Genomic DNA, 26,566 nt, shown 5'->3' with positions numbered 1-26,566 from the left:
TTTGTGAAAGTTTGGTCCTTCTTCTGCATGAAATAAATCCAGCATTTACGAGAATAGTCATCAATGAAACTCACATAATACCTTTTCTTCGTTGTGGATGCCGTTGAGAATGGTCCACACAAATCAGTATGAACTTGCTCTAAGATAGCCTCTGCTCAACTGTCTCGATCATGAAAGGAAGACTTGGTGTAGTTTCCCAAGGTACAACCTTTGCATGTGTCAACTTTCTCAAGTTTACCTTTGGGAAGTCCTGTAGATATCTGCTACCTTATCTTCAAATCCCCATGATGCAAATGGCCCAACTGCCTGTGCCACAACTTGCCAATGTCTTGGCTTCACACCAATTCTGATTTCGTACTCAATGATGCACAATCATTTGCCTCTAGTTTATAGAGATTCTTCACCTGAATCCCTATCCTCTTGGTCTGACCCGTGGCCATGTGTCTTAGGAACGCCTTTCCTTTACTGAAGACAACATCGTAGCCTTTGTCCTCCAACATCGTGACCGATACCAAGTTCTTATTTAGTCCAAGCACATACATCACATCTGTCAAGGTGAGAGGAGCTCCATGCTCCCTCTGAAAAGCAACCGTGCCCACTCCCGAAACACTATACCTTTCATCGTCACCCATCTCTAAGCGCATGTTCAGGGCTTTCTCCTCCAAGGCACTAAATAAATTTTTATCACCAATCATGTGGAATGAGGCTCCACTATCAAGATACCAGACACAACCCATCATCAATGACTCCATGCATGCAATGAGGGTAAAGCCTATTTCGAACTGAGAGGCTAATGCCTCACCTTCCGATACTTCCGAGGATCCCTTCTCTTACTTCTTCAATGGGAAATTAGTTGCATAATGTCCCATCTTGTGGCAATTAAAGCATCTTACTTTAGACATGTCACCCTTATTCCCTCCATGAGAAGAATTCGATTTGAAATTGGAATCCTTCCCCTTCCCTTTCCTTGCCTTACTTGCTAAGGTCAGATTTTCTTCATCATCATTCTTGGATGAAGAACCATCTTGTGTGCTCCTCTTGATCTCCTCCTGCATAAGATCCGACCACAGTCATTCCCAAAGCGGTAGTTTCTCCCTTCCATTCATAGAGTCTTGGTAGCTATTCCAACTCTTTGGAAGGCCAAGGAGAGCAAGGCTCACCATATCATCATCGACAGTAGTTATTCCCAAACTACCAAGCTCATCTCTGCAAGTGGTGAGCTTGTTCATATATGTGGAAATAGTATTGTCCTTCTCCATCTTGATTCTTTGAAGCTTATCCTTGAGCGCCAATTTCCTATGGTCGCTATTGTTCTGGCAGAGGTCCTTCAATGTCTTCCACATTGAAAATGGAGTATCCTTCCCATGGAGACTCGAGACAATATGGTCTCGAACTCCCTTGAGGATGATCCGTCTCACCTTCGCCACACACTTCTTCCACTCAGCCAACTCTTGTGCATTAGTTGAAGCTAGCTTTGGGATTTCTTGATCAATGAATTCCTTCAAGCCATTGTCTTCTAATATAGCTTCCATTCTATCTTTCCATGCTATGTAATTCGAGCTACCTTCCAAGGCATAATCGAGTCTCAAGCCATAGAACACCATTGGCTAACCTTGAAGTATGATACAAATTCGATTTGCACCTGCAACCCCGAACTTCAAACTTGGAATTCTATTCTCAGTATACTGTTCACAGCTCTGATACCATGTAGAAAATCTGTGATAGGTTAACCTGATAATGCAATACAAATCAAATAAGAATACTATAACCTACTTCTATTATCAATTTGCGAAGCTTAAAGATTGAGCTGAACAATATAACCATAAGAAGAAGAATCAATGGCACAATACACATTAAAATACTTTGGGGAAAGCCTCAGCTAAAAACCCCACACTATTGTATTATCATACATGGTGGAAATACATAGGAATTATACAAAGCCTTAGCTCTCACAGCTATCTATCTCTTAGTACAATCCTCACAGATGCTCACAGGTAATCTTGGCTTCTCTCCAGCCTTCATGTCTGCCCTCCAAGCTCCTATTTCCTTGCATTGTTTGTTGTGGATGATTAGCCATTCACCAAGTGGAAAAATATCCTTAAAAATCGTGCAATCCTCAAGGATAAATCCTTGACTGAATGCATGAGTTTTCTCCATGAGAAAACACATGCAACTCATAGTACACTGTCCTTGAACATTAATCTCAACTGGGTCTTTCTCAGAGTAGATATGCATGAGTTTCTGATGAGGGAACCTTTAGTTAACTGGAGTAGCACTAGTTGAGTGCATTAATGCATCAACTGACTGTTAACTCACTATTAGTTCCTAAAACAGTTTGGAACTAATTTAACTGGACTTAACTCAATAAATTGAGTTAACTAATTACAACTCAAATATAACTCAATCTTATCTCCTTAATTTAAGGGATAACTCTTGCATGACTTCAGAAAGACTTCTAACTTGAATTTCTCCAACTAATTAATTTAAAATAAATTAATTAATTATTTCCAAGTAGCTGTTAAGACTAAATTTGATTTTAATTCATAATTTAATTCAAGGACAAATTAAATTGGAATATTCTTGATGCCATATTTCAACAGGTTCATCCTTTTCAAGCCTCTTCAAGTTGACTCTCTTAAACTACAAGCACTCTAGGACTACCCTTTTATACTTCATGTTTAGTGATAGCAATTGTGTTTTTACATAGAAGTGTTGTGTGTCTACCTTCCATTGTCTTTCGTTGCAAGCCCTTGGTATGGTTTTATATTGTTTGATGACATGGTTAAAAGGAGACAATGTAATCTCAAGATTGTGAACTTATGTTACAAGTCTAGTTTCCCTTCAGGCGTACCAATAACACAAAGCAACCTCTCTTGTAATGCCTTTTTGAAGTAATGCAAAGTCAAATCTTAAACAAAAACTAAGAGATGAAATGGTTTTTTTGGATGGATAATACAATTTCTAATGAGATTATAATTTCTTGTTATGTAAAATGCACTTTTGAATGCATACATGGATTCAACATAAAAACCCTTTGGGATACTATATTTTTACAAATTAAGCAAGTGAAACTTATGATTTAAAAAAATGTACTCCGTTTTTGGGCAAACTTAACTAGAAAAAGAAAAAAACTTAACTAGAAAGGTCATTTCATCTATTAATTAGACTACTAGCTTTCTTAATTATTTATGTTTAATTTTAATTGACAATCCCACTAATTAATTGAAAAATTGAATATGAATATATAAAGTTTAAAATTTTCATTTTTATTTTTATTTTTATAAAAAGAAATTCAATAAATTATTTTAGATTTTAATTTGAAATGAAGAGTATATTTTGTATTTTGAGGTAAGTAATAAATGTATTAAAAACAACCCCAAGGTTTAGCTCAATTCAAGTACCTTTGCTAATGGGAGGTCACAAGGTTAGGCTCTTGTATTTGCTTAGATAGTTTTCGTGGATGTAGCAGTTTGTCCAAAAACCACACTTAAAAATAAATAAATAAATAATAATAATAGAAGAAAAAGAAGACGATGAAAAGAAAAATGTATTAAAAAAATTATAATAAACATAAATTGATTAAGGATTGTAGACAATATAAATTATTTGTTTTAAATAAATATGTTATAAAGTGAAATGTAGATTTGAACGAAAAAAAAAAGCAATAATATTTTTTAATTGTCAATACTAAATTTAATTATTTTACTCAATCAATCTATATCTATTTCAAGTTTGGATCTTTAAAGCTTTGAGAGAGATCAAAGATCAAATCTCTCAAGGTGTAAAACTCTTTTGAATGCAAAATTTGAGGAAAGGTTTACGCCTTGAGGAAGTTATGATGGATATAGATTGGTGATATATATATATATATATATATAGCATTGGAAAATCCATGGGTTGTCAAAACCTGGAGACCAAAAAGTGCTAACAATATATTCTCTATGACCTCAATTTTACGTGAAATATTGATCCAAAATGGATCCTAAAACCTCTAAGTCTAAGTCTTTAATACTATCAGAAAACACTATTGTAGAAGAAAAACCATGAAGAATGGTGGAAAACAGAGTAAAGCGAAGGTTGAATTATCGTTGAATCAGAGCTGTTGGATCGGACCGATCAACGGTCCAAATCAAATCGGCGGATCACATCGGAGGGTTCGGTGATATCACATCGGTGGAGTGTATCGGGGACGGCCCGAGGGGAAATGTGACTACGATTGGCGACACAGCTCAAACTGTTGGTCGAGCGCGCATATCAACGGTTCCGATTACTCCATCGCATCGCAGGTTTCCAAGGGAAGGAATTACCAAAGGCCCAAAGACCATGTGATATGTGATTTGTGACTTATCGCATTGCATAGAACCAAAAGGGAAGGACCCGAAGCATAGCAAAGTGCCGAAGTGCGATAGCGATCGGCGATATGCGATTGCGATATATCGCATCGCAACAATACAAAGGGGCGAAGACCCATAGCCCGTGTGATTGCCGATAGCGATCAAGGCGGACTCGGAAGGGTTTATAAATGCGGCTCTATAAAATTTGACTTCCGATATAAAAGTGTTTTGTCAGGCTTTCCGTTATAAAACCGAAATACAAAGGAGACAAGGCATATGGCGCTACAACGATAAAACGTGGACTCGAAAGGATCTATGAATGCAACTTTATGTTATTTGGGTTCCGTGGTAAATGGTATTTCGGGTGGGCTTCAGGCGGTAAGTGGTATTGGACGGGCTCTGCCCGATCCCATACACTGACCGACACGTAGCACGCAACAAGGAGAGAGAAAACCACTTTCTCGGGTGGGTGATCTCCGTGCAAGTAAGCCATCCAAAATGCACATCAATTGTCAGATCAAATGGTTGCATATCAATGGTGCAGAATGCACAAGCGGGTTGGATGATGGGGATGGATGTGAATTGTCAGATGAGAACAGATCTATGGTGTGGGATGCCAAAGGACCGATAACGGGTGAGGCATAACAGTTGTCTGATTCCTCTATTTTAGAGTTTTTCCTATGTATTTCTCTATGTAAACAAAGAAGCAATTCTTTGGGATTTTTCACCGCGCCAACCTTTCCGTTAGAAAATAGGTGGCCACCATACCTTAAGCATTTTACAATGATTTTTTAACGCTCGACAGGGAGTTGAATGGACAGTGGCCGGGAGCGAGAAAGCCCAAGAATGTAGATGAATGGACAGAGCTGAGAGGCTTAAAAGAAACTCTATGGCAGACAAAGGGGACAGAAAGAGAGCAAGAGAAAGAAGAAGACAGAGAGTAAGAGGGAGAGTCTGTGCACTCTTTTAGACTTGAGGATTTCGAGTAAATCCTTGTTGTTTTGTTACTGTTGTGTTGAGACTCTGTTTGAGCTCACACTTGTAATATTCTACTCTTAAAGACATAATATAGAGGTCGACACTGAAAGCGAGACCAGGAGACGTAGCCAGGAAGTCTAGTGAACTCCTTGATTATTTGTTGTGTTGATGTGTGTGTTTATTATGTTTTATAACTATTCATTGTCTATATTTTTCGCAATCTTTTCGATCCGTTGCACTAAATAATATAGGCATTCCTGCACATGAGTTTGTAATACCTTAATATTAATTTAAGATCTTGTTTTCAGATCAAGTGGTATCAAAGCATTTGGTTTTGGTTTTGTTAAGGTTAGACAAGCTTGTGCTGGATTTTGAATGTTAACTAGATTAAAGCTCAGACTAGGAGAAGGAGAACTTGTTCAGGCTAATCTAGAGATTGGAAAAGTCTATTCTCAGAAGTGAATGGCAGAAGAAATTCCATTGGGATCAGAATCTCAATTTATAGAAAGTTTTAAGGCACTCCAAGCCATGGTGGAAGAGATGTATCTAGAGTTTAAGAAGGGTTGAGGTGAAAGCACTTCAACACCTAAACCAGACAAAGGAGTAGAGGAACCTTTTCTAGTTGCCCCTCCAGAAGGCAAAGGAAAAGGGGAAATACCTCCTCCACCATCTCTTCCATCATCACCTTCATCATCCTCATCATCTTCTAGCTCTTCTAAGAAGAAGAAGAAAACTTCCTTAATCAAATTAGATGTGAAGTTTGATTTGCCAATTTATGATGGAGAACTCAATGCAGAAAAGCTAGATAATTGGATAAGACAAATTGATGTATATTGCAGGGTACAGAACATTGATTCAAAAAGGAAGAAGATTCAACTGGCTAGCCTTCGACTTGGAGGAACTGCACTAGTATGGTGGGAAGGCAAGACACAAGCTGATCTGCAAAAACATGGTAAAATAATTTCTACCTGGAATGAATTTGTTTCTGCTATCAAAAAGAAATTCTATCCTTTAGCTTACATGCAGCAGGCAATGATGAGTTGGCAAACTCTTCATCAATTGAAGGGTCAAAGTGTACAAAGTTATACTCAGGAATTCAGAAAGAGAGCTTTAACTCTAGGTATATCATTAGATTCACCTGAGACTTTGTTAAAGTATATAGGTGGTCTTCATAGCTATTTAAAGCATACTATTCCATGTTTAATACCACTAGCTTAGATGATGTATCAGTTCAAGCCACACATCTAGAAGCTAAATGTAAGAATGTAAACCCAAAGGTTGGGGGATCATCTAAATATTCTGTAAGCAAGAGAAAGGAAAAGAAGAAACTGAAATGGAAGGAGAGGAAAGAAAACACTGTAAAGAAGGATAAACCTTCATGCACTCATTGCAAGAAAGAAGGACACGATGAGGCACACTGCTAGTCTTTGCATCCAAAATGGAGACCTAGGAAGTTCGGTGGAAAGAAGAAGAAGAATGATGCTACTATTTAAAAGGACTTGGGATTATATTTAGGCGATGAAACAACAGTTACAGCCACAGGTATTAAAGGTAAAGATTCTGAAGCATCCACAAGTAATTTTGCACAATCTATTGATAATGAAAATAATGAGAGGGCAAGAAATGAGCTTTTTCATATTAGAGTAATTTCCAAACACAATAAGATTGATCCTTTGTTTGATAGTGGATCACAAGTAAATTTGATTTCTGAAACAATTGTAAAGAAGTTGGGATTATAAACAAAACCTCATGAGAAGACATATCCATTAGGTTGGGTGTGTGATAAAACAAAGCTACAAGTAACGAGACAATGTAAACTTAGGTTTGCTATTGGATCAACATTTGTAGATGAGGTTGAGTTAGATATAGTTCCATTGGATATATGTGGTATTATTTTGGGAAGTCCATACTTGTATGATATGAAAGCTATTTTCTATAGAGTTTAGAATAAGTATCAACTCACTAAATATGGAATAGAATACATTATAAGAGCTCATAAACTCAAAGATAACTATTATCTCATAAACGTAGGGTAGATGAAAAGAATTGTGAATTCAAGTAAGCAATTTTTACTAATGGTTGTAAAGGTAAAGGATCCTGAAAAATCCAATGCATTTGAAGGCTGTGATCCTAAATAGAAAACTGATTTATTTAAAGTTGTTTCAGAGTATGATGTTCTATTTCAAGAACCAAAAGGTTTGCCACCCAAGCGAGAAATAGTACATGATATTTATTTGTAGCAAGATGCTCCATTATCTAACATTGGAATGTACAGGTTGTCAGCTTTAGAGAATGCAGAGATAAAGAAGCAGGTACAGGAGTTGCTCGATAAAAGGTTTATATGACCAAGCACATCACCATGTGGATCTCCAATTGTGCTGGTGAGAAAGATATATGGTTCGTGGAGAATGTGCATTGATTATAGAGCACTAATAATGATCAAGAATCATTATCCTATTCCTCGTATTGATGATTTATTAGATCAATTGAAAGAAGCAATTTACTTTTCTAAGTTAGACTTGCAAAGTGGTTATCATCAGGTCAGAGTTGTAGAATAGGATGCATGGAAGACTGCTTTCAAGACAAAGCAAGGACTTTATGTATGGTTGGTTATGCCTTTTGGCTTAACTAATGCTCCTGCTATATTTATGAGAGTTATGAATGAAGTACTTAGACCATTTATTGATGACTTTGTAATTGTTTATTTAGATGACATTCTTGTTTTTAGTAAGACATGGGAAGACCATTTAAATCATGTAAAGCAAACTTTAGATGTTTTAAAAAGAGAAAATCTCTATGTAAAACTATCAAAATATGAATTTGGCAAAACATCTTTAAATTATTTGGGTCATATTGTAGGGGGTGGTGAATTGAAGATAGATCCCTCTAAGGTTGAAGTCATTGTGAACTGGCCTAAACCCAAATCTGCTACAGAGATTAGGAGTTTCCTAGGAGCAGCACAATACTGGAGAAAGTTTACTGCTAACTTTTCTTTGATTGTAGCTCCATTACATGCTTTAACAGGTGTTTCGGTGGGGAGGAAAACAACAGAAAGCCTTCGACACCTTAAAAGCGAAAATCAGTACAACACCAGTACTAGCACTGCGAGATCTTCAACATCCATTTGAGATTGAGACATATGCCAATGACTATGCCATGCGAGCAGTGTTGATGCAACACAGAAAACCCATATGCTATCATTCTGAGACATTTATTTCTGCATTAGTTAATTATCCCACATATGATAAAGAATTGTATGCATTAGTACAAAGTGTGAAAATTTATAAACATTACCTCATGGGTAAAGAAAGAATCATACATACATATCATCAACCACTTCAATATTTGCACTCACAAACTAAATTACAGCAATCAAGACATTATAGGTGGATGGGTTTTCTACAACAATTTCATCTTGTCATCAGATATAAGAAGGGCATACACAATAAGGTCACAGATATGTTGTCAAGAGAAATCATAAATGCATCTACTATACTTAAGCATAAATCAGTAATGCATGAAAGTTACATTGAACAATATGCTCAAGATGTAGATTTTAAAGATGTATATGAAACTTTAAGTCATGGAAAACAGGTAGAAGAATTGGATTATTATGTAAAGGACCAACTCTTATATCATTTGGGAAAGTTATGCATTCCACAAATTGAAAGAGTTAACATAATCTGAGAAGCACATACTTCTCTCATATTAAGTCATTTTGGTGTAAGTAAAACAATTGCACATTTGCAAAGGTTCTGTTATTGGCCAAGAATGCATGAGATAGTTTCTAGATATATCAAAGGGTGTACTATGTGTGCTACAAGCAAGCCCAATAATCAGAAATTAGGCTTGTACACTCCACTTCCAATTCCTTCTCGTCCTTGGGAAAGTGTTTCCATGGATTTTGTTGGGGGATTGCCAAAGTCTAGGAAAGGTCATGATTATTTGTATGTTGTTGTGGATAGGTTCAGTAAAATGTGTATTTTGATACCATGTAACAAGCAGGTTACAAATGAACAAACAACAAAGTTGTTCTTTTAGAATGTATGGGTTCATTTTGGGTTACCCACTTCTATTGTATCTGATCGAGATTCTCGATTTGTTGGGAAGTTTTGGTCAAGTTTATGGGAGTTGATGGACACCAGGTTGAATAAGAGCACATCATTTCATCCACAAACATATGGTTAGATATAAGTGGTCAACAGGATAGTGATCCAGTTGCTCAGAGGCTATTGTAGCAAGCATCCCAAGCTTTGGGATGAGCATTTTCATTATGTGCAGCATGCTTACAACCGTGACGAGCACTCTTCTACTCAGAGATCTCCTTTTGAGACTTGTTTTGGTTTTATACCAAAGTCTCCCTTGGATTTTGTCTTTGGTAAAGACATATCAGTTGATGGACACAATGATGTGGACAAAGCAACCAATTTCATTGAAAAAATCCAGGAAATTCACTAGGCAGTACAGGAACAGCTGGAAAGAAGTCAAGCCAAGTACAAGGCAAGACATGACAAGCATCGAGTTGAGCATAGTTTTCAAGTTGGTGATCAAGTCTAGTTGTACATCAGCAAAGACAAAATGCAAGGTGAAGGTAAGAATCTAAAACCAATAAGGTATGGACCTTTCAAGATACTTGATAAAATTGGTGAAAATGCTTTTCGCCTTGATTTTCCAGCTTATATGCAGATCTATTCAGTCGTTAATGAAAAAAACTTGAGATTGTATGAACCTTCATTGATTGAAGAACTTGAAGAGAAAATTCAGTTGCCTTCTATTGAGGATCTGTTGCCTGAGTATCTCAATGAGTTACAGGAGGACACAGTTTTGGATAGGAAGGTTAGAAATACGCGTCAAGGGGATGCTGAGTACCTAAGAGTAGGGCTCAAAGGTTCAAATCCAAGAAAGGGATGATGGATAGAAATTGGACAAGTGAGAGAGCAATATCCTCACTTGCTCGAATGCTAAAAACCAACTTTTGGTGGTCCAAAAGATTTTCAATGGGAAGGTGTGACCCAAAATGGATCATAAAACCCCTAAGTCTAAGTCTTTAATACTATCGGAAAACACTATCGCGAAGAAAAACCATGAATAATGACGGAAAATAGAGTAAAGCGAAGGTTGAAGTATCGTTGAATCAGAGCCATTAGATCAGACCAATCAAAAGTTCAAATCAAATCAGTGGATCACATCGGAGGGTTTGGCGATATCGCATTGGTGGAGTGTATTTGGGACGGCTCGAGGGGAAATGCAACTTCGATCGGCAACACGGCACAAACTGTTGATCGAGCGCACAGATCAATGACTGCGATTACACCATCGCATCACAGTTTTCCAAGGGAAGGACTTACCAAAGGCCCAAAGGCCATGCGATATGCGATTTGTGACTTATCGCATCGCACAAAACCAAAAGGGAAGGACCCAAAGCATAGAAAAGTGTCGAAGTGTGATAGCGATCAGCGATATGCGATTGCGATATATCGCATCGCAATATCGCATCCCAACAACACAAAGGGGCGAAGACCCATAGCCCGTGCAATTGGCGATAGTGATCAAAGCAGACCCGAAAGGGTTTATAAATGCGACTCTATAAAATTTGACTTCCGATATAAAAGTGTTTTGTCGGGCTTTTCGTTATAAAACCGAAATGCAAAAGGAGACATGACATATGGCGCTACAACGATAAAACATGAACCCAAAAGGATTTATGAATGCAACTTTATGTTATTTGGGTTCCGTGGTAATTGGTATTTCAGGCGGGCTTTAGGCGGTAAGTGGTATTGGACGGGCACCGCCCGATCCCATACATTGACCGACACGTAGCACGCAACAAGGAGAGAGAAAACCACTTTTTCTGGCGAGTGATATCCGCGCAAGTAAGCCATTCGAAATGCACATTAGCCATCAAATCAAATGGTCATAGATCAACGGTGCAGAATGCAAGAGTAGGTTGGATGATCGGGATGGATGTGAACTGTCGGATGAGAAAAAATCTACGGTGTGGGATGCCAAAGGACCGATAACGGACGAGGCATAACAACCGTTCGATTCCTCTGTTTTAGAGTTTTTCCTGTGTATTTCTCTATGTAAACAAAGAAGCAATTCTTTGGGATTTTTCTCTCCGCTAGCCTTTCCATTTGAAAATAGGTGGCCGCCATACCTTAAGCGTTTTACAATGATTGTTTAACGCTCGAGAGGGAGTTGAATGGACAACGGTCGGGAGCTAGAAAGCCCAATAATGTAGATGAATGGACAGAGCTGAGAGGCTTAAAAGCAACTCTATGGCAGACAAAGAGGACAAAGAAGAGAGCAAGAGAAAGCAGAAGACAGAGAGCAAGAGGGAGAGTTTGTGCACTCTTTTAGACTCGAGGATTTCGAGTAAATCCCTGTTGTTTTGTCACTGTTGTGTTGAGACTCTGTTTGAGCTCACACTTGTAATATTTTGCTCTTAAAGACATAATATAGAGGTCGACATTGAAAGTTGGACCAAGAGACGTAGCCAAGAAGTCTGGTGAACTCCTTGATTATTTGTTGTGTTGATGTGTGTGTTTATTATGTTTTATAACTATTCATTGTCTATATTATTCGCAATCTTTTCGATCTGTTGCACTAAATAATATAGGCATTCCTGCACATGAGTCTGTAATACCTTAATATTGATTTAAGATCTCGTTTTCAGATCAACTATTGTAACAATATTTATAACCATTAGTTTGTTATAATTTTCTAGTTTTAATTTTATTATAAATAATTTGAATTAGACAAAATGTTTACATAATAGGACATTACAACTTCTCTTCCATATTGGGCTATAGAGGGTTTCTCAACTCAATCAATTATATTTATAATATAAATAAAATTTTCTCCACAAGAATTTAAATTATGATATCTACAAACTAAAGATAGTACCCTTTTATTATGAAATCTTAGTGCATGAAATGTGATTAATCAAGTTATTCTTTTAAGCAATGATTTCAACTTTATAGTCATTGGTCACATGACAACCTTGCTTCAGCTATAATTTATGAAGGAAATTTTTAAAAATTACTAAGAGTTTATTTGATACCAAGCTACTTAAGTTTTGTAGTTCCAAGATCTAATAGTTTACAATGGTCTAATGAAGTGGCCAAAATCTAACCAGGTTACTTGTATCCATGGGTTGGGTAGATTGTCATGGATTATGTGAGATTAGATATCATCTTCTACAATCTAATAGTAAATTTTGACCTTTTAAATCATCATGAGCCTAATTCTAACCCTAAACCTTTATCCCTAACTATGCAATTTGTCATACACAAAAGTTTCATTGAAAAAAATATTGTCAACCAAATGCACTTGCTTCTTGAGAAAAATAATAATGATCTCTTCTTAAAGCACTTAAAATAGTGAATTAAATCTCCTATCATACAAGAATAATATTTAATACTTCTATCATACTTTTATGACAACCCTCTCTACCTTGATTGACAATTTCACTATAAAGGTGTCATGTAAAAAACACTAATAGGACAACCAATACTTGGTATGAAAATGAGTGTAAAATTGCTATAAAAGCCATTACAGATGCCTCTAATGAGTCCTTAAAATTGGATTTAAAGATCGAAAAATACAAAATCCTAAGTAAAAGGAAAGAAAGGCATTACATCAATAGAAGGAAAAAGAAGCTTTTACATCTACGAAAGCTAGATCTTGAGAGATTTTGAAAGCGTATCTTGATTTGTAAAACTCCAAAAATAATATGATTCCTTTCAAATACTAAAACTCCTACCTCATAAATATTTATGAACACCCTTTTTTGTGGACAACATTGCAAATGTTTCTGTAGTGGATGAAATGTTTTATGTAGAAGACATAAAGTTTCGAATTAAGAAACTTGCAAAATTGAAAGTTAGAGACGTTGAACACTACCAAGATAAAATATTGAAAACATTAGAACCTAGATCCTTAACCCTCACATATACAAGATCTTCAATTTAGTAGTCAAGTAGGGCATCCTAAACCCCAGGCTCAAAGCCTCATTGTTCATATATTTAAAACTAGGGATAAAAGTATATGCTATAATTATAGGACCACTATGATTATCCCTGCTATATCCATGTCATACCAAAGGAATTTGGAAAAGAAGATCACCATATGACTTGAAAGCCATGAATATTTACACTTAGAATCATTGTAAAGGACTTTGACAATACTAAAAACAATCCCCTTTATTGTTTCATCGATTTTAGACAAGCTTTTAATACTCTATTAGGGACCAACTTTTAGAATATGTTAGAAGAGCTAAAAGTTCCTTCTAAGCTAAGAGTTATTATAGTAATAATTTATGAGATTGTTATTTCCAATTTAGAAATACCATGGGATGGTCAAAAGAAATTATTTGTAATGTGGGAGTTAAGTAAGGTTGTCCCCTATCCCCTACCCTCTTTGGCATACATTGACAACTCAGAGTATTTGTTGGAATATGTCAGTTATACTAGCCTAACTCTTGTTGATATCATCATCATCGTTCTTCTTTATGCTTATGATATTGTTCTTATGGAAAGGAAACCCTATCACCTTAGTAAGAAATTAAGAATAATTGATGACTTATGTTCTAGTATGGGTATAATTATAAACATCGACAAGAAAAAGGTTATGATAATTAAATAAAAAATGGTCACCCATAACACTTTTTTATGTGACAACAATATGACACTTTCATGTGTGACAATAATAACTTGGAGGAAGTACCTTCATACAAATATTTTGGTAGACGATATTCATCACAAGATCAATTGTAACTATAATGTTTAGAAAAAGGTAAATGGAGGATGAAATGCTTATTATGCACTCAAAAAGAAGTGTAAATTAGTATACCTTTAGTTATGGGACAAGAACAAACTCCTCTTTGATACTCTTCTCACTCATGTTATTTTAATATACAGATGTGAATTTAGGGGATGTATTATCTCTAGAGAATCCCCATAAAAGATAGATAATATTTAAAATAATTTTATAACATATAACATCAAAAGGCAATGCAACCTATCCTATAATCCTCATAGAAGCGAGACTTTCCTCAATTAACTACATGACCATGATTAGGTAATTAATGTAAAAGAACAAGATAAGCAACATGGATGATAAAAGACTCCCTAAAATTGCTTAAAAGTCCATATATAACCACCATAACCACTAGTGGCATCAAGATGGCAAGTCTTGGATAAAGAATTGTGAAATAGAGGAAGATGTTATTTTATAGAATACAGATAATATTCAAAATATTTATACTTTTAAGATTAAAGAGAATATGTGGTGCAATATAGAACTATAAGATGAAAGGAAGCTAAGATATTACAAGGAAGTGGTCAACCCTAATTAGAAGATCAAAGTATCTATTGCTTTTTACTAGTGCAAATAACATCTCTAAAATTTAAACCAACTCCCATGAGCTACATAGCTAAACTATGTATTAGACAATCCCATAACTCAGTGGGAGGTTAAAGTGTGTAATCTTTTTGAAAGTGCCTTACACTTAAATTAGATCATAATTTCAAAATATCTATCCCAATATTGATTTTCTGAATCTCCTAAATTATCAAAACTATGGTGAACTTGTATCACTTCTCTTAATATTTTTTATTCATAAGATTTTAAGAAAATCCACATAATTTCTTAAATCAATTTTAATAGAGGTTAATTATTATAATATAAATTATTTTCTTTTAATAGAGGTTAATTATTATAATATAAATTATATAAGAAAATAATTAGAATTACAAAAACATTACAAATTAAAATTAAAATATTTTTAAATTTATGTTCCGTAGATGTATATAAAAATGAAGTCTTATGAGAAAGAGATCAAATGTTTAGTTCCCCTGATATAACCTAGTCTAAGTTCAGGCAAGTACAAAATGATACATGTAAATATCAATTTATATTAATTAAAATTTTATAAATAAAAATAATGTAATTATTTTATTAAAATATTAAAATAAGGGAAAACAAATTATAACCCATTTTTGAAATAGTAAAAATGGTGGTCATGATTACTCAATACACTATACTATGAGGATTAAAATGCAATAGTAAAAATGGTTGTCATGATTACTCAATACAAATGTAAGAGGTGAGGATTAAAATGCAATAGTAAAAATGGTTGTCATGATTACTCAATACAAATGTAAGAGATAAGTAGTTTGGTATTTTTAAAATTAAAATTTATATTACCATGATTATGATAATGGTTTTTTTCTTATTGGGCTAATTCCTAGGAGCACGATTATTATATCATATATATATACTAAAATATGAAAATTATTTTTGATTAATATAAATATTAAAAAAATTAAATAACTATTAAATTAATAAAAAAATTAATTTATTTTTTATCTTAAATAATATGATATCTATTTAAAAATTAATATTAAAAATTTTTAGATTAATTTAAAATTTATAATATTTATTAAGAAACATCACCAAATTATCTTTCTTTCTTTATTAATTATTATTTTTTACCCAAAATTAAAAGTATAAGTAAACCTACAAAGTGGGGAAAACCAAATATAGTCAGACCTATTTAAAATTAAAATTTATTAAATATACAATCTTTCATTTTTAGGCCGATAGGCCTTTGCTATGCATCAACAATTGTCAACACTTTTACCCTGGTATGTTTGATCAGGTGAGACACTTTCAACCGTTGATTTGAAATGTGCTGCTTTTTCCAAATATTAGTTGAGTTGCCTTACTACGTTTTCCCATTCTTTTATGTCAGTCTTGAAGATATTTTTATTGCTTTTCCCCTGCCAGTTATTTTTGTTGTTCTTCTTCCCTGGCTTTTGGCAAGCATTGTTCTTCTTCCCTGGGTTTTGGCAAGCACTAACTCATCATTTTCTTCAATACTTTGCATTGCATTGGCTTGCCTTGTTTCTTGTTCAAGTTTATTTTCTTTGTTGCATGGCCATGCATTTTGTATTTTACAAACCGTTTGAAACTCAGATTGCCAAACTCCCTGAGAATCCTTCCAAGATCTTGTTGCTCGTCAGAGAAATCCATTCTAAATTACTGTAATCTGCAAGTTTTTCTGGTATCTCCCCTGTTAGAAAATTGTTGTTTAGGATCAGATTCTTGAGCTGGCTGCAGCCACCGAGCTCATGAAGGTTCTTGCCCTCCAACCCATTAAACCACAGCATCAAATGTTCCAGATTCTTCAGCTGGCTGAGCTCGGGAGGAATCTGGCCTTTCAAAAAATTGAGACTCAGGTTTATTGTTTTCAGCCTAGTGCATTGAGCTAATGTAACAGGGATTTGCCCTATTATGAGGTTATCTGGGAGCCTAAGCTCTTCTAGAGTAGTTGCAGCTGGGAAAATTGTAAGCGGCAATGTTCCAGACAATCTGTTGGAACTCAAGTTTGCAACTCTCAAATTCTTGCAACTTGAGATCGATGGCGGGAAGGGTCCTGTAATGTAGTTATTACTGAGAAGCAACTTGTCAAGGGCATGGAGATTTCCTAGAATCGAATCTGGGAAGAGCCCGGAAATATTATTGTTCTGTAGATTCAGAATCTGCAAGGAAGAACATGTGGAGAATGATGAGGGGAAGGGGTCGGAGAGATTGCTGGAGGAAAGCAGAAGTTGTTCTAGCGTTTGACAACAATTCCCAAGCTTGGGGGAATTGAACCCCCGAAGTGATTCTGGGAAATGTCCAACCTCCGGAGATTTGTAAGTTCAGCCAGAGATCTAGGGATGGTACCCTCAAATTCATTCGACGAGAAATTCAGACTCTGCAATGCAATGCATTTGGAGAACGAGGGCGGGATCTCTCCTACCAGATGGTTCAAGGACAAGTCTATAGATACCAGATTATGGCAGGCAGAGAGATTCAGATCGAAAAAAGATATTGACCCGGAAAAATTGTTGAATGAGAGATCTAGGATCTGGAGTTGCGCCTGAGAGCTCAAGAAATTTGCAGGTAGAGTGCTGGATAAGTTATTGCAAGATAAATTCACAAAGGTGAATTGATGGGATTCCAAGAATTGTTCAGGAATGGGGCCTGTGAGGCCATTGGAGAAGATATCTATTTGCTGTAAGGTAAAGGGTAACTGGGTCAGAGACAAAGAATTACCAGAGAATGCATGGCCTGGGAGATTCAATACCCAAAGCTTGTCAAGGCTGGCTATGGCAGACGTGGGGAGAACCCCAACTAAGCCCGCTATGCTCAAATCCAACTCTGTTACTCTCCCATCTACACAAGTCACACCATGTGAGAAGCTGCAAGTCTCGTGCATTAAATCCCATCCATCCAAGATCCCGCCCGGGTCCTTTTCTACTAATTTCTTCAACCTTATCAAAGCTGTCGCGTCAGTTTGCTTGCTAGAAGCCAGCGGCAAGGGACGAGACCCTAAGGAAGCCAATGTGAGATTCAAGAAAATGGACAACAGAAGAAAAAATTGGGAACCAGTAATCCTATGAAGGGCTTTTGGATCCATGGAAAAGATCTCTAAACTCTGCGAGTCTATCGATAAATTGCTACTCAGTTTTGGGTATATTATGATGATCATAAATCTTGCTTTTCATTATCCTCGAAATTCCAATCTCTCCAAGCAGAAAAGAGAAGGCCGAGATGAATGTGGGTTGACAAACCATTTTGCATTTTGGATTTTTGTCATATCCCCAGACTATTGTAAATATTTTATTTACCACAGTTAAAAAAAAAGAAACAAACTAAAGGATGATGATTATTACCTGTTGCATAAATTATTGGTTTTTTTTTTTTTTTTTTTTTTTTTTTTTTTTTTTTTTTTTCAGTAAATGGAAATGAGAAATGATTTCCTAGTAACAGGGATATCATGTAACTTCTGAGGAGAGAAGTTAATATATATTTAAAAAAAACAGTTGCAAAACCCTAACTGCCCTTCCCCCTAACCGTGGAATGGTTTCCAGGAAAAGGAGGGGGAGAGGGAAAAAAGACTGTGCTGTAGAGGACAGGCAGTAGGAAAAGGGAGAGGGCTTACCACGTTTGGTGATGATCAGATGGTAAGGACGCAGAGCGCGTGCAACTAGCAAAGACTGTTAGTCTTTGAGAAAGCTAGGGGGAGATTGGTCTCGAAAGACAATCTCATGGTCGAGTGGTTGACTAGTTGCAGAGGTGACCTTATCTTGAAAAAGAAGGACACTCACAGAAAGCGACATAGGTATGAGACACTGACCTGAACTAGAAAATCTTTAAATTCTGTGGGTTGCAGTTCTTTTTAGAATTATGAAAGAGTACTCAAAAAAAAAGAAAACAAAATTGTGAGGTTAGGTAGTTATCTATATAAATTGTTTTCCGGGAAGCAGTAGCAGCAAGCTGTCAAGAAGAGGGTCAAACTTGGTTAGAGAACTTTACAGTTAGCCGTCTCTGTTTAGACAATTTTTCCTCAGGTTGGAAACTAAAACATGTATGGTAAATCAGGCGTTAACAGTATTTGGTAAGGGTTGCCAGAGTGAATTTGTCGTGAGGTATCATACCAAATGTAATAACCAGTTTCAAGCATCAGAGAATGAAAGAAAATGAAACCCTTAGGAAGACATTGCAAATTAGGCTAACTGCTTTAAGGAATAATAATAAACAAATTGAGAAAATATTGTGCTATGCATAGACAGGCCCGAATATATGAAAGTGTACAGAACTGATTAAATTCTAGTATTATTCTTTAGTTGGCTTGCAACGTTTGGACTGAGCCTATTCTGTTTTTTTTTTTAAATATACAAGTAGAAAATGCCATCGTTTTCCTTGCCGCGAGCTGTAACAACCATGAAATATCATCAATCGGATGCAGAGACTATTGCAAGTTTCTTTAAGGTGCTGTAAGAATGTTTTCCCCTGTATTAAGGTAGGGCCATGAATAGTATGGGCGTGGCAGGAGGTCCGCTCCATGAGCATTATATAACGGTGAAAGAACCTAAAAAGAAAACTGGGTATTGAGCAGGGTGGAGCAAATAGGTTGGGTAGGGTTGCTACCCTTCAACGTTTAACTCTCCCACATTAAAACAAAGATAAGAACCTAATAGTAAACAAGAGCTAATGAGAAAGAAACTAAAGACTGTGTTTGGGGTGCAGGGTTCGGACCCTCTCAAACGGAAAGATGCACGCATATGGAACAAGACCAACCCATAGTTGAGTACATAAAACCATACATTTCTTTGCAAACTAAACAAAGTGCTTGACATAATTAAACGCTGGGTGAGACCATGAATTTTAGAAAAAGAAGCTACATCTCCTGTACAGACAAGCCGCGGTGTGGTAATCCTTTTAACAAGTATAAACAAGGAGACCACTCTGTCTATAAAAACAATAGTTCTTCACAATAAATATAGTCTACCAGATAAGAGGATAAACATGCCGCAAGCAAAATGTGCACAGCTATGCATTAAAGTTTATACAATCACAATGTCCGAGCAGTGAAACTGTAGTCGGACGCCCAACTCTAGTAATTAAATTACATATGTCATTTCAATGGGAACCTGGAGCCTTGAGGGGACGCAAACACCCTCCACTCCATTATTTATCAAAATATGAAAGAAACTGGAAGGGCCACCCTCCATTGGACACCAGAAAACCTCCGAGACAAACAGACAAGGCCACGGCCGGAAGGCTTTTCCATACCTGGAACCCTGGACATGTTGAAGGAGGGTTTCCCTTAGTCGAGTCTAGGCCACCGTATGAGGGACAGGCGCCCAGCCTGCATGAGAGCAACCCACACAAAACAAAGTTAGACAACTGTGGAAGGAATGCGAGCTGCAGTAGAAAATACAGAGGAAACCATCCTCGCTCTTGATAAAGAACTTACCCACTAAAGGAAACTCCAACCAACGTATGAACAGCTCTCGTATCGGTGCTGTAGAATGCCCTCCAATATCAAACCAACCTGCAGTTTGCATGAGTCATGTGCGAAACAAGAAATCTTCCAGTAAATCGAAGGAGCGCATAACCAAAAGAAAGCAGAACAAACGGGACTCTGAATCATTTGATTACCTGAAGGGTTTGGTGACAAATCCGCCGGCATTCGAGCAGGGTCTATAGGTTTGGCTCTCTGGAGCTGAATGCATGGGCTGAACCAGAGCAGGCCGTGGTGAGTTGCCTAACCAAATGAGCCTCGTCACCCAAAGCAATCGATAGATTAGGTTGAGCGAAAGGCTACCACCATTGGATGGCATGGGGCGATCTCCACCGTAGATGAGGTGGCCAATACCACGCAAGTCGAGAGATTGGACAGCCTGTCGACCCCGTACAGAACGGAACAGGGCTAGTATAATGACACTCGGTAGCAGATAAGGAATGCCATATGATGGCAAGAGGAAAAAGAAAGGTTACCTTCTGACTGGATGCCGCGTGGAAAACATGCGTGATACCCAAACAGTGATTCGAATAATATCTAAAACTAGTACATCAGCTCATAAATCAAGTCCAATGCCACATGTTAAGTGGTATCCATATGTTGTCTTTAGGTGAACAATCATAGGTAATCGAGATTATAATCCTAAAAGGTAACCACGGTTACGTGAAGACCTTAAATAAAAAAAAAAAAAATCTTACTTAGCAATGGAGCCATGACAAGTGGTATCAGAGCCAAGTTTCAAAAACTGTGGCCTCTGGGAATTGGAACTGATAGATAGATTGAATATAATTTATTTCCATCTCTAATGAGCAGTTAAAAATTTTTGATGCGTGACTACTCATCTGTTATTTTTATGTTAAGTACAGGAGCAAGATTGACAATATGAGGAGAGCAGACAATGCGTCACACAGATTTGTAGTGGGATAGGGACCTGCAGAGAATAACCCCGAATTATGGGTACAACTTGGAGAGGAGGCTCGCAATACAAACCTTGCAATTTTGGAGACAGTGCAGGAATTGAAAAATGAAATGGCCCGATTGCGGGAGGATAATGCAAGGTTAACAATGGAATAGGAAAGAATTATAAAGAGCCTATCTGACAAGCAAAATCAGCAACCACTGAATCCCAGTGCTAAGCAAAAAAGGATGTCAGGGGAACAGAATCAACACACAGAACCCGAAGAGTCAGAAGGAAGGGAGGAGGAACGCTCTGATAATGCTTCTGAACAACAGACATCCAAAAGGAAACGGATAGAGTTGCAAGGGGAGTTACGTAAAATCAAACCACCACACTTTGACGGAGAACATGAGGACGCAGCTGAGGCCTGGTTGATTAATATGAACAAATACTTCCAGCTATATGAATACGATCACAACCTCAAGGCGCGGTTGGCCATTTTCCAATTACAGGGAAAATCCACCCTGTGGTGGGAAGAGGTTAAGATGGTAAGAGGAGTGAGTGAACAGACTATCACTTGGGAAAAATTTCAAAAATACTTTAAAGAAAGATACCTGACAGAACGCTTCTATGACGAAAAGGCAAGAGAATTCCATGACCTGCGATTGGGACAACAGACTATGGATGAATTCATCACTCGTTTTACTTCATTACTCCATTATGTGCCTTATATTTGGGAAGAAAAGGATAAAGTACAGAGGTTTGTCAGTAGTTTACCTGTGAGTATGAGGGAAAGAATCGAATTTGACAACCCAAAGACGATGGACGAGGCTATACACAAAGCATGAATTTGCTACCAGCAAAGCAAGTAGAAGGGAGAAATCTTGGGTAAGAGATGGATCGATAAGAAAAGAAGCAAGCTGGTTGGAAGTACTAAAGGTAATCGCGGTGGTGGTAACAAAGGATTCACCAAGGGGAAAATCAGTAGAAAATCACAGAAGAATTTGCTTCAATTAAAGCCCCCCATTGAGTCCAGAACCAATGATCAACCTGGAAAAATAGACAACGAAGGGACAGTAAGGCCTCTAGTGCAATGTTGGGGCTATGGTGGACCCCATTACGTAAAAAACTGTCCCCAACGAAAAGGAGCCGAACAGGTTTCTGAGGCCTACGAAGCCTCTACAATTTGAGATGTAGGACGGAGTCTGCCAAAGATTAATGCCGCTTTGGAAGATCGCCAGGCGGAGTACCAGCCGACCATGGTGGAATTTGAAGGTAAACTCTTAGACCTTGTTGTAACTTTTTTAAATGACCTTGGTGCAACATTAAGTTATATTAGTCCTAGAATTGTGGAGCATTGTAAGTTGCAACCTATTAGGTTTAAGGACCCATGGCTAGTTCAGTTGGCAACAGGGGCAAAAAGATGGGTAATTGCTAAGGTCAAAAACTGCCCTTTAAAAATAGCAGGACAGTCAGTTACAGCAGATTTAAATGTGCTTCCCCTTGGCTCATACGATATATTGATTGGTATGGACTGGTTAGAAAAACACTGGTCTATAATTAATTGTAAAACCAAGACTATCAGTTATAAGGATGAGCTTGGAATAAAGCAAGAGATGCAGGGAATCAAGTGGCCAGTGCAAATTCGGCCCATAACCGCCTCACAGTTCGCAAAATGCATTAGGAAAGGATGTCAAATTTATGTCGTCCAAGTGGGCTATGCCAAATCAAAAGATAAAACACCCACAATGGAGAATATTCCTTTGATACAAGAATTTGCTGATGTGTTTTCGGAGGAGATTCCTGGATTTCCACCTAAAATAGATATAGATTTTACCATCGAATTAGTGCCAGGAGCAGCCCTAGTCTCCCGAGCAGCCCCAGTATCTCGAGCACCCTAGATTTTACCATCGAATTAGTGCCAGGAGAGCTGTTGGACAAAAAGTACATTCGCCCTAGTGTGTCCCCTTGGGGAGACCCGATATTGTTTGTTAAGAAAAAGGACGGGACCCTCCGCATGTGTATGGACTACCGTCAATTAAACAAATTGACAATAAAAAAAAAGTACCCTCTACCACGTATTGATGAATTGTTCGACCAGGTGAAAGGAGAAACAATTTTCTCAAAGATTGATTTGCGATCAGGGTATCACCAAATCAGGATTAAAGAGGAAGACATAGCTAAAACAACTTTTAGAACTCAGTATGGCCACTATGAGTTTGTGGTGTTACCCTTCGGGTTGACCAATGCCCCCACCACCTTTATGTGTCTGATGAACAGTGTATTTCATCGGTATTTGGATAAATTTGTGCTGATCTTTATTGACGATATATTGATTTACTCTCGGACTATGGAGGAGCATCAGGAGCACCTCAAATTAGTATTGCAAACCCTCCGAGAACACCAATTATATGCTAAGTTTAGTAAATGTGAATTCTTTAAAGAGCAGATACAATATTTGGGGCATATCATCACTAAAGAAGGGATCGCAGTGGATCCTGAAAAGATAAGGACCATAATGAAATGGCCGGTACCCAAAGATGTGGCGGACATCCGATCTTTCATGGGGCTAGTGGGCTATTACAGATGATTTGTAGAAGGATTTTCAAAAGTAGCCTATCCAATCATATCCTTACAGAAAAAGGGAAGAACCTTCAGGTGGACCCCTAAATGTCAAAAAAGTTTCGAACAACTCAAATACTTACTCACCACGGCACCCATTCTAAGTGTTATCACTCAGGTTGTCCTTAAGCTCCTTAAAGGATACGGCCGAGGTAACCACAAACCAATCTTTGGATTGCAGTTCCTAGCCTACCTGCAATCAGAGAGGGCTCTCTCTTTCTGATTTAGCTTTGTTGATGATGATTTTAGGCTAGTTATTAAGTTCAGGGGTTTTGTTTGTAATTTGGTGGGAAGGAGGATGCTTTCAAGTAAAGAGGCAATGTATTGTGTGGTAAGTTTCAAACCATTGGGCATGGAGTCATGGAGTAGGACTTGCTGTTGCGTTTTCTTGGTCACAAGAGGAATACAGAGCAGGATAGCTACACATAAAACAATATTAAGCTGGAATAAAGATGGACTGAAGGTCAACAAATGAAAGGCAGCTAAGTAGCTCTCATTATGCTAACAGAGGGAAGGTGAATGAACATTTATATAGGAGCAATCAAGGATTCCTAAACAACATTCATATATGAAGGAGCTAGTGTAAATATGAGTAGATCAGTATTCATATTCAGGAATAATTCAGAGGAAAACGTAAATAAATCACAGAAATCGACAACAGGATACAACTAAGAAAGCTCTGAACTATTCTTTCTTTCTGCTATTTAGATAGTGACATAACGGTGGCATAAACACATGTAAACTGTAAACAGAGGTAAGAAACACTTATTGGGCTATGTAGAAGCGTTAGGATTCCATAGTCACTCTTCAGCCATTAAACACAACAGTCAGTTCATCTCCCAAACATTCCAGAGATCTTTGATTATAGAAACTGTCAGAACTCCAGTTAGAACTCCATCGACCCATCTGTTCCAACACTTTGTACCGGAAGACTTCACCTGCATTATGGCTAGATTCACCTGTCGTAGGTTCATCCACCATCTTTGCCTTTTCAGCCTTCTCCATATTCACCAGCTTCACCAAGTTCCCTGCAAAACATGAACCAGCTCTTGTTCCACTTGTATGTGAAACTAGCTTCCTTCACCTGCAAGTACCTGCTTTTGCTGTCATCAACTGTCAAGCTTCTTCAACACTGAATCAGCTTCAATCTTCAACACCAGCACCTGTTTATCAGCTCTGATACCAACTGTCATGCCCCCAAGCCGGCGGTAGTCTTTCAACTGCTCCTGGTGAGGTGCGGCACCACCGAACACTTTCTTTTCACCAATACTTATGTTCGTGGACTACGCCTAACCACTTATCCTACTTAGTTTGTGTTTCGCAACCAATTATTATTACTGTTTTTCCTTTATACCAATGAACACCCATACACATTCATTATCAACAACAATTATACATGAGAACGAAATTGCACAGTATAAAGGGAGGGGCAACTCCCTGAACAATGAGTCTACCCGAATAATATATTATACAATCTTTCAATATTACAAAGCTTTACAAGTACACTTGGAAACACCAAGTTTCACACTTAGCCAATTTTACAACATCATCACACCTTTGTGTGATAACCAAGATTTCCTTGCCCAAGTCGGGCGGGCGCACCCTCACACGAGCTGCCAACCAAACTTCACAACCGAACCTTGTCGACGGGTGGGTGACCTCACCCGAGTCACCCTTCGTTTACCTCTGCACGGTGGGCGGGCGACCTCACCCGAGTCACCTTTCCTCCACCTTCGCGTTTGCCTTCACACAATAGGCGGGTGCTCACCCGAGCTGCCCAAGATCCCGTGCATGCCTTCACACAATTGGGCGCCCAACGCCTTCACCCATGCACCGGCGCCTCACGCCTTTGTTCAAGACTCATGCACCTAAACGACCTGCCCAAGACTTGGGCGCATACGACCTGCGCCTTCCTTCCTTGCTTGATCCGGACTTAAATAGGAATGCAATAAAATACAGAGATAACCATAAAGACAGATATGCAACGGAAATAATACTTCATTTCATTAATGGAAAATACTGAAATATGCTTACCCAGAAATGGAAATAAACCAGCTAGGGTGATGGTAGCTTATCTCTGAGAAGAGATGTGGTGGCTACATGCCTTTGAACTGTGTTACAATGAGGCTTGAAGGCCTATTTATTGTTGAGAAGCAATGTAAAACCCTTAAAATTCCAAACCTAACCCTAGAAGATGAAATGCCAAACTGTGGGCCCCGTTTGGGTAAATTGGTACATCAACTTCCCGGGGTCGTAACTTTGGCATACGATCTTCGTTTGACGTGTACAATAGCTCGTTAGAAAGATCTATCTGAGCACTACCACTTTGGGAAGGACAACATCAGTCCATGGACCCATGTTACCCCCATATTTCCCAAAAAATGTCATTTAGGGCCTCAAAACGGCTCTAGAAATTCAGGACCCGAAAAACTGCTAAAAATAGTAAACTGCGCTACAATTTAGGAAACTGAAAAGACTGAAAGAGACAGTTGTGGAGGTCCAAATGGGATAGGTGGGTTGCCACCAACATCCACCTGGATCATTGTTGCGGCCCTTAACTCGCACTTCTTCCTTGAAGACTCTCGCTTGAATGCTTGAGCGATGCCTCAAATGCCATCATTCACACGCTAATATATATGTTGTCCATGTCGTTGTGCCACTCCTTTGGCCGACCCTTGCTAATCATCCATCAACGCCTTTCCATCGCCTTTCTATGTGGTCGGCCCATCGGCCAACACTTCAAACGCAATCCTTCAACCGTCAGCTCAACTAGGTGAACGCCCACGTTGTCCACTGTATAAACACATGACCACTCCAACACTTCGCACATATGTTTCCAAGTGTCGATCGGTTAGCTCGCGCACTCAATTGTTG

The 26,566-nt window shown here is 37.8% G+C and overlaps 1 pseudogene; it reads right to left on the bottom strand.

Moving 5' to 3' along the window:
- Positions 1-20,340, bottom strand: part of LOC149186079 (uncharacterized) — a 33,586-nt pseudogene extending 13,246 nt beyond the window's left edge.
- Positions 20,341-26,566: the final 6,226 nt, after the last annotated feature.

The sequence above is a fragment of the Pinus tabuliformis genome, chromosome 3_1 (assembly GCF_031772625.1).
Source record: "Pinus tabuliformis cultivar Carrire ecotype Pingquan chromosome 3_1, CPIR1, whole genome shotgun sequence".
NCBI classification, from domain to species: domain Eukaryota; kingdom Viridiplantae; phylum Streptophyta; class Pinopsida; order Pinales; family Pinaceae; genus Pinus; species Pinus tabuliformis.
Note: the sequence above shows the minus strand (reverse complement) of the source record. Positions and strands in the feature narration are given on the sequence as shown.